Source organism: Camelus bactrianus, chromosome 3, assembly GCF_048773025.1.
Source record: "Camelus bactrianus isolate YW-2024 breed Bactrian camel chromosome 3, ASM4877302v1, whole genome shotgun sequence".
Taxonomy (NCBI): Eukaryota; Metazoa; Chordata; class Mammalia; order Artiodactyla; family Camelidae; genus Camelus; species Camelus bactrianus.
In genome coordinates this window covers 95,535,922-95,548,806 of record NC_133541.1, presented here as the reverse complement: position 1 = coordinate 95,548,806, position 12,885 = coordinate 95,535,922, and the positions used below count along the sequence as shown (strand labels likewise).

At 38.3% G+C, this 12,885-nt stretch overlaps 1 protein-coding gene across 5 annotated transcripts in view; it reads right to left on the bottom strand.

Annotated features, from left to right (window-relative positions):
- The window catches only part of PCBD2 (pterin-4 alpha-carbinolamine dehydratase 2), a 45,020-nt gene that overhangs the window by 14,906 nt on the left and 17,229 nt on the right, over positions 1–12,885 (bottom strand). The window lies entirely within an intron of this gene.

Below are 12,885 nucleotides of genomic sequence, written 5' to 3'. Positions count from 1 at the left end.
CCCTCAACATCATTTACAGTGAAGCAAATATGGATTCATCCAGGACAATCTGGACCAGGTGTGGTGTTATAAACCACAATCTTTCAGGGGTTTTTAAAAATGTCACTGAAGAGGTAATTCTTTAAAACAAATTATGGGGCTTACTATGAGCCAAATTTTTGTAAGTGCTTCAAATCACGCCTCTTGCCATGCTCAGAGGCAGTCATGATCTGATTAACCAAACTGAAACGCTCAAAATAACCAAAGTCTTTTGGGGGTGAGGAATCTTGAGAGAAGAGGAAAACAAAGAGCCCATATGGCACTAACCATGGCCATTTCTGGTATCCAACTGCATAGGCAGATTTCAAATTGTGAGGTTTCTCCAGGGTCCAAATCCCTTCACCCTCCTCCCATATGCAAACCTCACTGGGCAGAGGGAGATTTTCAGGGGGACTTAAGGGAAGGGTTTAAAGTTTCAATCGTGAAAGAAAAAGTGCAGGAACACATGTGCATTCGGCAGATAACAATTCACTGAAAATATTTTAAATCAAAACAAAACGCCTGTCCGACCAAATTTTTATAAACTTGGTTGGGGAAGAGGAAAACAAACAATTGTATAAGGGTGGTTTCAAATACTGCTTTCTACTATTACTGAGAATTTTCAAAGCTTTTCATGCTCCATTGGAAACAGCTCTGCTTCACAAGCTGTTCTGGTTGGTGCTGCCAAAGAAATGGTCTGATACACTTTATTACAAGTTTATCAATTTGCTTACCCATGCAAATATATATAATTATCCTTACCCAAAAGACCAGTGTAAAATAGGATTCCTCCACTGAAAGCAATGAGATCACTAAAACACAACTGGACAAGACAGGACCTATAGATACTAAGGCATTTGCAGCCGAACACCATCTCCACTACAGCATCTTAAGTCTACCAATCCTCAAATGCGCAGAAGCTAAGTCAACTTGACTAGCGCCATTTTTCAGACTCACAGCAAAGGAGACAGCAAATAGTTACATTTCCATCACAATCTGGAGCCTTTTGATTTGGGAACTTAAAGAGAAAATATCATTTTGGAATACCCTTTTTTAGGTAAGAGACATTTAATAATTCAGGCTTGAACTTAACACTATGCACATTTGTAAAAATTTACGGTAATAAATGATAAATCTGCAGAATTATGGGTAACATTCTGATTTAGTGCTAGCGACAGTGAATTTTGGTAAAAAGTGAGTCTTTTTTGCCCGAAAGTACTCACTACCTGGACTGAGGCCCCACTTGTACTTGATCTTTCCATCTTATGTACACCTTCCCAGACTTCCAGAACCACTCTGGAATCTGCTCATGCTGCTCTGAAGACATGAGTGCTTAGGTTACCATGCTTAGGTTACCATGCTTAGGTTATTCTGGCCTCATACATGGATAGTGGTTCTCTAATGACAAAGAGCCTTGTCACTGGGCTACTATGTGACTGTCCCCAAGCCCTGACTTATGCACAATCCTGAACCTTCATTTTTTATTAATCTGTACACCAGAGAGTTACCCCAGCAATTCCATTTTTAGATCTATATATAAAGGACACTTTCACATTCGTCCACGAGGAAATACAAGGACAAATGTTACAAAACTGACAGTAATAAAGAATAACAGAAAGAATAAATGTCCATGTCCATCAGTAGGGAAACTGATAAACTATGGTTCATTTATCTAATTTTTAAATTGATTTGCAGAGGAACAGAATATTTTAAAAACACATCTACTGTATCAGAAGCAGTACAATGAGATGGAAAGAGTATCAGCCTTGGAATCCAAAACCTGGGTTCTAGACCCAGACCTTGAGCAAGCTACATGTGTTGGCTGGGTTAAGCTTCCTATCTGGATACACAGAGATGATGTGCACCAATCGCGTGGCACAGTGCCCTCATACACACAGAGAAATTCAGTAAGAAAGAAAATAAATTAATAATAATAGCAGCAGCATCTAATAGGCACAAAGAACAGTTTATCTCTAATTACTTTCCGTTTATCAGCATTAACCATAAATTGTTTTATCACTTACTTGGATACACCTGAGTATACTCTTTTCTAACTAAGTAGCACCCTCTGAACGTAATTAATTCTTGCTGACTATGGACCTCAATGTATCTTAGGGCCTGAGACGGTTCCAGGCAGAGAAGGAAAGAGGGAAACACAAAGGGCATTGAAAAAACAGCCACTCCAGGCCAGGCATTCACAGAACCCTATGAACAGGTTCATCCTTCCCGTCTTACAGAGGAGAGAACTGAGGCTCCAAGAGTGTAAGTCATGTGCCCACAGTCACATATGTCATAAAAAGTGAGGCTGGTATTCCAATCCAAGTCTGTCCCACTCCAGGGCTTCCATGTGTGTGTTTAGGACAAATCTCTGATGTCAGATTATACTCTTTTCATTTCTTTCTTTTACCTAAAAGCTAATTATAGCAAAACCAGCCTTCCTATAATTTTTATTTCAAAAATTTAACTACAAGAGAAAAATAAAGCATTAGAGAAGGTTTAGAAAAAGTAAGAAAAACTTACATATTTTGTTTTTATTTGTTTCCCTGTGCCCTTCTTCCCACAACTGTCATGGTAATATTCCTTTACTGTGTACACTGAACTGTCTTATAACAGTAAAACATCCTACCATTTTCCATGCGGCTCCCTGGTCTTCTTTACTTATTTTTGTAAGCAGCATTATTTCGCATGGAATAGGGAATTTTCTGTTTTAGAAACAATTTCATTTAAATGGTTCAATCATGTAGAAGGGAGACATGTATACAAACATACCTTCTTAAGCCAAGCCTTCTGAACATACACTGTGGAGTTTCAGAGGCAAAACTGAAGAACTGAATAATTGGGGGTTTATGTAATAAATTAGGAAGTCTTTTTTTATCCTCTTTTTCAATGCCCAGTGAAAACATTAGAGAGCATGATAAAGTCTTCTTCAGCTGAGCACCTATTAGAGCAACCAGTTAGTTCAGGTATTAACCAACCATCTGCTGTGCCAAAACTATGACAACTGACGCTATTAGAACAAATACTCCACCCACCAAACTTGAAACAGCAAGGACAGTGTCATTAAATCCTCCAATGTGCAGGCAGCGTGCCTGGTGGAACGGTCCCCATAGTAGACTTCTATAGGACATGAGTTGTTTTTTTTTTTTCTAACTTTTCTCCAATTTTTATTATAAAATACACAGAACAAAATTTACTATCTTAGCTATTTTTAAATGTGCATTTCAGTGGTGCTAAGTACATTATTAATGTTGCAAAACCATCACCACCATCCATCTCTATATCTCTTCATCTTGCAAAACTGAAACTCTGTACCCATTCAACAGTTACTCCTCATTCTCCTTTCCCATGGCAACTACCACTCTATGTCCCTATGATTTTGACTACTCTAAGAATCTTATATAAGTGGAATCATAAAGTATATGCCTTTTTCTGCATGGCTTATGGTACCTGAGTTCTTACCCTCCAGTATTTCTCCCAGCCACACATGTGACTGTGAGCACACGACCCAATGTTCACACTGAGCTCCCAAATTTGTCCAGAAGAGGACTATTTAGAGGGGCTGTAAGAACTCCAAGCAGTCAGGATGCAAAAGAGCTCCATGTTTTTCTGTCTTTAGTGCTTGGAGAACAGAATTCTGCTCTGAAATGACCTGCAAGTTAAGTTTTCAAAATTATGATATTGGTAGAGTTTCAGAATGAGGTCAAAGTCTCCATTACCCTCAAGCACTCAGTGCAAACAAACTTGGGGCTATGCCTACCCTGGTGTTCTGAGATCTATTCTTCATGGAAACTTGGAGGATTATGACCAGTTGAGAATCCAGGGTTATAATAAAACAAAAAATATGCTGAGCTGTGAATATGGAGCAGAGTGGGCATGAGGTCAGAAATAAACTGGGGGTGGTTCTGAAAGAAATGCACAATCTGGAGAGCTGTGCTTCATGAGACCAACAGGGTTAGAACTGGCAGGGACTGCAGCCCAAATCCTCAAGGCTCAGAAAAGCATGCCTTATAATTTTCAGTTTGAATTCATTTTCTTTACAAAAGAGGTGTTCTGCTCTAACTTTAAATCTCTCTCGGCCCATGCAGAACGTTATGGAAAAGTGCCTGAAATAGTGCCTGTGATATAGAAGACCAAGAAGGCAAAGAGGGCGCTCCCACCTTGGGAGAGTTGCTCCTCCCCCTCAGCCTTGGCTTCCTCATGTGGGAGGAACGGGTGGACCAATGATGGCAGGGTTCCTCCCACTGGAACATGACCAGCATAAGGAGGTAAGCACTGTGTTCCCTGCTGATTCAAAAAGAAAAAAACCAAAAAAGATTCTTCTCATAGCACAAACTGGGGTCTCCCTAAGCCAGAAGCACATTGTTTAGGAAGTGAGGTTTTGTTTTTTCATGATAGTTTTAGAAAGAATCTAGATTCTCTGCATAAATGACCTATTTGGGACCTCAGAAGTATTTTTACCAGCTCCAGTAAAACTTTAAGGTAGTTAAGCATCCAATTTATCTTTCAGTTTTATATATTGTGAGAGCACAGCCCCCAAGTCACAAATGTCCGTCTCAGCCTTTCACAGTGAATGCTTTTGAAACTTCTTATGTGTTTCATCTATTGCCTTCCTTAGATGCACTGAAGGTTTTAGGCCTGGAGATTGTGTCCACACATGGTAGACGCTGTGCAGGATTTAAGCGGTCTCTGGGTTCTGGCCTTGCCTGGGGCACTCTGCATCACTCTTTCCCCTGACTGCCTCAGATTTCAGTAAAACCCTCTTCAAAGATGATGAAGGTTCCTAGGACCCAGCAGATGCCCCACACATATTACATGGGCATTAACAAGTTACAGATACAAAGTTCTAAAAATTTCAGACTCTCAAATAAACAAAAAAAAAAGTATAAAAACCAAAATCTGAATATGGGAAAATCAGTGACTACATTAACATAAGCGTGTAATAAGTTAGAAATTCTGTCTGTCCACCTTCTGTTTGTGTACCACTTTCCAAGAAGGCAGGGCCATACTGAATAATGACAGCTAAAAGACATGCACAAATGCCTTCTTTAGAAGGTTCCAGGTTGGTGTTTTCTCTTAAAATGTAATACTATTCAGTATTTTCTTCCTTTAAACAGCAAATAAGGTCAGGTATATTCCAAATACGATTTTTTTTTAATTGACGTGTAATTTGCTTACAATGTTGTGTTAATTTCCAGTGTACAGCATAATGACTCAGTAATATATATATATATAAAAGGAATATATTTCATATTCTTTTCATATTCTTTTTCATTATAAGCTATTACAAGGTATTAGATATAGTTCCCTGTACTATACAGTAGGACCTTGCTATTTATTTATTTTATATATACTAGTTAGTACTTGCAAATCCCAAACTCCCAATTTATCCCTTCACCACCTCCTTTTCCCCCCTGGTAACCACAACTTTGTCTTCTGGAGGAAACTCCAAAGACGATATTTTAAAAAGACTAAAAACACACTTACAATAATGGATTTAAGAAAAATCTGCTCACAAATCTGACAATAGAGAAAGTGAAGGTTATATTATAGCCAGTATTTTATGATTCCATTTAAGTAAAGGCTTTTGATTTTAGAAGTATAAGTAGGCTCTGCTTTATTTTAAAAACTTTAAAAATTAAAGGTAAATAGAGAGAGTTTGGTTTTTTTTTGGTGCAACACCTTTCTTTTGTCACTTGTAATTTTATGAGTTTGTAATAAATGACTCTGATTACATCAAAACAAATGGGAAAACAATTTGTGTTTTAATGCAGTTTTCTAAAATCTGATAAGTCCCTGTAATAGCACTCTAAATATATACATTTTTTAAAGTAATTAAAATTTCTAAACTTTCCTAGCTTCACAGCCTCCTAACTCTATTCCTTTTCCCCCACAATGCTAGCTCACCTCAGCACCACTTCCTGGCCTCTACTCTCACACCGCAGTAAGTCAAAGGTTAATTTCCATTCTAAGTCAAACTCTAATCCAAACTCTAATCCTGTGCTCCCACAGTACCCCAACCCACACACAAAACTACCATGCAAATAGTCTCTTCTCCAATGTGGGAGGTTCACAAAAGGGTGAGGTCACTTGACAAATAGTGAAAATCAGCTATAAAAGCCAGGAGTTCCACTGATACCCATACCATATTGTAGACATAAAATGGTGAGTCAGTGAAAGAGCTACTTCAGTATATCTCTGCTGGCATTTCTTAGTGAGAAAATGACTTTTAAAAGCTAGTCGAAGAACTAGCGAGACAAGGCCAGCACAGCCACTGCCAGTTTCACTCTGGAACCCAGAGTCCATGGCAATACTCATGGAGCCTGAGATACGCATTATGACCAACGCCAAAAGGCAGCAACGTCGTGGGCCTAGACCACAGGAACTGCAGACCAGAAAAAACTCGAACCCCACACTCACAAAGCTAAAACGTTCCCTCATGTGAAAAAGAGTTCCACCACTAACAATTTTTGAAAACAATATTTGAGTCTTGGCTCAACTGGATAATTCTGTTCTGCACCAAAAACAATTCCATTCAAATTCCCAAAGTCGACGAGCAGATTCATACTAATTTCAAGACACAGTTTCCTTCCAAACCCAATGAAATGAAAGGCAGAAACCAGCAAACGACAAAAAATAACATACACAAGATGGTTGGCCGTTTTATGAAAAACAAATGAAGAATTACACCCACATCACACTGATAAACTGAGAGGCTGCCAGTGGTTTTCAGGGCAGATGTAACATTTTAACAAATGTGATTGTTTGTGAACGAAATAATTCTGATCAAAAACTTAATTGCAGCCAAAGTGAGCCCTGGGCTGTGTCACTATAATCCATTCTGACAGGAAGCAGCGAGTGGAGATTCCTACTGTGAACGGAGCACATGTGAAAGGTCAGCTTTGGCCAGGAACTTCAAAACCGTTAACGTGTAAAACAGTGTGCATTAGAGCCCGGAATGGCTAACCACTGGATTAGCGGATGTCCGCTGTGCGGGTCTGATGTGCTTTTGGCAGGTAATGGTTAATTTGTAAATAGGCAATGTATTGTAACTTTCTTCTTTGCCTCTTTCCAACATTTACCAGCAGAACCCATTCTTAATTATAGTCCCAGAATATTGTAATATTAGATTTATAACACAGTCTCATTATAATCAAGTTCCTTATGTTTAAAATAAAACTTACTTTTAATAATTTAGTGAAGAAAAAGTTACATGTATTTTTAAATGTTTGTTGATATAATAAATTAAAATTTTTTCATGTAAAATGAATATATTTGTTTATCCAACAGCAACTGTATTATAAAAACCAAAATTTGCCAAGTGAAGATTTCATTAGAAGAAATGTATACTTTACTCATATGCTATAATCTGAAAAACCTATTACACAATACTATTTTGCATGGCTTAAAACAAAATTCTAAATAAAAACACAGTTAATACTAATGTTCATTTTTCAACATGAGCTGTTATTTATGAAAGAACCAAGCTAAATATTGCCTTATAAGCAAATGCACGCAAAAGCACTTTATACACATTTAGTGCTATAAAACTTGTTCATTTGGCTTTTAAGTTAACTATTTCTCCCATATCTAAACTACTTAAAGTAATGTGGCATTAATGAGTGACAAAAGCTGGCATGTGCACCTCAATGATTATTTTAGGATTTAACTCATTTTTGAGTTGAGGTGAAATAATACGTCTCTCTGAAAATAGGCAGGTCTTCTAAAATAAGTTTTACTTCTATTCTCAAAATCAGCCTCCTAAGTTTCTATCTGTGGCCACTGGACAGATGCAGTTCTTGGGCCCTTTGCAGACTAAATACAGAAATCTTGAAGGTGGCTACATGGCCAGGGCAGCCCCACTGCCAGTAATCTCACGACTGCTACCCCCTTCAGGATGTTCACTGACACCTTTAGAAACAAAATCACACTTGTGCTACTAACTGTAATGGGAGACTAAGGAGAAAAAAGAATCATGGTGAGCAGAACAAGTTACCAATTTCTTATGGTTCTGCTTTCCATATAAGATCTGAAACCTTCAACATGTTTGGAAGATTCGGAACCTTCCTATCAGTCTGCTCCTGAAAGTACAAAATGTACACATTTAACCAACCCGCTGCTCTGCACTAAGCACCTTCCTGGTCTCCACGCCCTGGGACCAGTCCCTGCCCCTCAAGGAGCTTACAGTGTGGGAGGAGGGGGCAGAAAGGTCAACCATGAAGACCTGGGAAGAGGTAAAGAAGACAGAGGAGGAAGCAATCACAAAAGGCTGTACAAGTGAGTGGTGTTGGGCATATCCATATTGTATTTTTACCCCTCCTCTCCACAGATGCAACAGCAATCCAGATTCGTAAGTAGGAGCTCAATTCATCCTACGCACACAAGAGATGTATAATTCACCAAAAAAATATTTTAGAAGGTTCCAAGTTGGTCATTAAGTTACTTTCTTGCACTATTAAGTGACTGATTACACCTGGTAACGACACTAAATGTATATGTGTATATTTATATATATATATATATAAAATTATATGTATATATATAATTTTACCTCCACTCCTAATCGTTTTTTCTATCACTACAACCTTTTCAGCATAATCATTCTTGGCCACCATTCCACTTCCTTGGTGAGGCTCAGGCTCAAAGAAGCATACGAACTTCCCTCCAGAAAGATTATCAACTGCCCAGAAAGTGCCCCCAAACTGAGTTCCAACTTAAAATAGGCACTATTTATCTGCTCAGGGTTAGCAACCCTGTGCTGGGGCCCTGTAAGTGCCCTACCCCCAGTGCCAACACTTAGGATTCTCTCCCTTAGGAGAAAGATTATTGCTAAGGCAATTACAACCACTGATTACAGAAGAGACATCACTTACTTCCTAATTGGCTTGTATTTGTTTACATGCCTTAAAAACAAATGTCCAGAAGGCTGAACTTCTACTTTAATTCAGTTCTGGACTGCGAGTTTAGTTTTCACAAATACAAAGAAATACGTTGTTATTGGCTTCTTTTTAAGGACTCATGTTCAAATGGGAGGACACCAGAGAAATTCATCTTTCAATTCTTATTTGTAGGAGCAGATTCTCTGTAACTTGTAAATTATTTTGATTTATGGTGAATCATTATTGTATTCATAAATGCTGGAAAGTTGGTGAACAACATGATATAATGACACCCCAAAATAATTTTATAACTGCAGGTGTGCAAATCATAACATGTGGGAGATGACTCAAAGGATAATGGGGAATAAAACAGTTTAGGAAGGGTCACAAAAAGAAGGGAAAGGAGCAAGGGCATGTACCCCAATTTTCCAAGATGTCTTTAAAACCAAACTATTCATTTACAGGCAGATGCGGTGGAACAGGCAGGCATGGGCAGCAGAGTCAACAGTTACATTTAAACAAGCAAAGGCAAAATGCTCCATAATTTACAACAACCCAATCACAGTCCTCATTCTTTTGAGGTTAAATGCTACTGACATAAGCTACACCTGAATCCAATCAGTGCAGAGACGTTGAGAAGATTCACACGAAAGGACTAAATTTGTCACAAATGGGTTGGTTTCCGATCTTAATGTAGCCAAGTTGCTTTACTCTGACCTCCATTGAACAAATCAACTTAATGGGCACTAGGAGTGCTATAAAACTTAACAATGGAGTGATTTTTAACTTTTAAAATATAGTTATGAAGCAAAATGTTGGATAGCTTCTACAATACTGGAAATCAAATTAAATCTAGATGTTTTTTAACAGTCTTGACAGATATAATCCTAGTTACCATGTAAATTTATGGTAAGCTGCTGTGATATTAGCCACAGGTGCTACTTTTAATATATGAGCCGCATCTGGCTGGGAATAGAATTTCTCAGAGGACTGAAAATGACCTCACTATCAGACAATGGAAGGGGAAAAAAACAAGACCACTGTGGCATATAAAAAGCTGAAGATGTGGTCCACAACTAAATAATTCACATAAAATTCATTTTAACTCTGCAGTTGTAGGTTAAAGGATATTATGCTTTCAATATTTAAGAGGCGTAGATATATTTCAACCAAATAGCCAGAAGATTAAGAATGTAAGACAGTTATGAATACCCTGGCTATGTATATAATACTAGTTTTCCAGCCTTTGATCAATGTTGGGAAAAATGATGCACTGAGACGTGAAAAGAAAATTCTTTCATGGTTCCCAAGCACACGACATGATTAGACACCACCAAGCATACCAATCCAAGATGTAACAATTACTGATCTCTAAGCAGCAGCAAGTCTCCAGCGCCTGGCCAACATCACTGTGTGTGTTTTTAAAGTTCTGTGGAGCCATTCATCATGCCCAAGAAAACATTCTCATCGGGTGAAAGTTTTTAAAAATCACCAAAGTAATGAACACTCCGAGTCTGAGAACCAGCAATATCACCCACAGACAAATGCAAAGAGAAAACACAAGTTTCCCCTACCTATACATTTCAAAAATAAGAAGATGAATACATATAAAATATAGAATTGTTTCCTTTTAAGAAATCCTTTCTGAACCATTCAGAAGTCATCATTTGCCAGAGAACTGGCAAGTGTGGAAATGTGATAGAGGATTTACAAAGATTTAATTTCCTATGAAATAACTCTTCCCGAATTAAACAAGCCTTCTTTATCAGGAAAAAACCTCTGAAAGAGAAATATTTCTATGAAAATATTCCCTACACCATTGCCCTAACCTGTCAGAGTGGTGGCTATAAAGCCCTATAAACATAACATTTGCTTCCGACCTTCTCAAGTAACTTAAAGGGCTAGATTTTTTAGCTTCAACAGATCAATTCAATCTAGGCGACAATTTCTGTTTACTTTAACAAGTAACTGGACCTATGCCTGATCTCCATGGGCATCAAGATCCTGAGAATCTTTAGCAGGAAGAACCTGGTATGACTCCCTGATACTTCTGTGATGAACCAACAGCATTTATGTGGAGCATTTAGAAAAGGGAGGCTCACAAAGCCTCTTCGGTGAAGATGGTTAGTTACTGCAGAAAGGCACTGGTTAAATTAAGTATGGCCTTTCTGTTCATTGGAATACTACCATTAAATACCACAAAATAAAATGTTTTACTGACAGGGGAAAGTATTCACCATATATGAAATGGGAAAAAAAAGCAACTGAGAAAAAAAAAGTCTACAATATGACCCCAACCGTATATACATACGTATATAGGTACATATCACAAATTACAAATGCACATGTATTGTTTTTTTAAATAGGCAGAAGGATTACAGGTATATTTTTCTCCTTTGTACTTTGGTGTTTTCCAAATTATAAAACGTACTATGCAATCAGAAAAAAAAAAGTTTTATTTATTAGCAAGCTAAACACACCACACAAATGGAACAGGGTGCTGTCATTCCCATAAGAGAAAGAGGCCTGGCTGATCTCTGTGGGGGTATGAGTAATCCATAAACGTTAAACCTTTCTATTTAAAGCTTGCAGTTTTAAACAAATAGGAAGATGGAAGAGACTAATTCTCAAGCTTATATAACAGAATCATTCTTTAAGACGTTCAGAATTACAATGGCCCTCTCTTCCCCGCATCTGTATCCACAGCTATATGGTCAGTGGTTCAGAAAGCTGGGGTCTCTCAATGCAGAGCAAGTTTATCTTCTCTACACAGAGTTCTAACTTGCCAAGTAAACTTTTTAGCTGCTCTCTGCAGACCTTCTATCTGGAAGTCACTTCCACATCCAGGTAGAAGTTGACCTCCAATCTATAACTGACTTACAACAAATAACTGATCAATCAAGTATTATAAACTAATGTTGAGGTAGGCCATGGAGAACCATGTAACAATTTACAGGTCAGCTTCCTATCAGTAGCTTGCTACCCTGTTCTTCAAAATATGCAAAGAGCACATTGCCTCTTTTTAGCCTCCCAAAATAATTTCCTAAATAGAACAAAGAAACAATTTTGAATAGCAGCATTGTTCATTCAAAGGTCTAGGACATTCCTAAATAGAACTGCAATCCACATCCTCAATTGTTGCACAACTCTTCAAAATATAGGCTTGGGTTAGAGAAGAGCTGTGGCCTTAGGGTAGGAAGCCTGGCCTTGGAAGGATGGCCCATCGCCTCTTCATCTATAAGTTTGAGCAGGATCCTTCACTTCCTTGTTTCCACCATTAAGAAACTGGGCTTCCTAACACCTAGCCTTGCAAGGCTGCTGGGAAGCCCCAAAGAAACCACCTATGTTAGTGCCCGGGTCACCCAACAATGAGCTACCAACGCCTGCTAAACACTCATTACTTCATTAAACACTTTGTGACTCTCCAAACTGTCAGAAAGGAAACCGATTTGGCTGCATTTCAGGTAAATAATGCAACACTAAGAGCCACCTGCATTACAAAATGACCTTAAAGCAAACTTTCTACATCAAAGTTTCTAAAAATCATTCCCCAGAAATGTATCCAATAAATTTTTTAACTTTCGTATCTGAAAAGACATCAGTTACAATTTTTTAAAAATTCAGCCAAGAGTGCTAGACAAGTAGTTACAGAAAAGGAAAGGGATCTGAGATTAAAGGAATTGTCTTAAAACAGAAACGAATGCCTAACTGATAACAGGGAGAAGGCCTGTGGGACTGTGTTACTCTGTGGGGTCTTGGAAGAATCTGCCATGGGCCCTAAGGAAATCCAAGCTTCACAAAAGAATGTGGAGCCAAAATACTGAGTAAGTGCCAACCTCAGTCTCTCCTTATTGGAGGTGATTTACTGGAGATGCTACCAGTGTCTCATTTCTTTCGCTGACATCTCAAAGCTGCCTTCAGAACAAAGGCACAACCAATGCTCCTCTCCAGGGAAGGACACCATGATGCTCAAGACTGTCCCACCTACCAG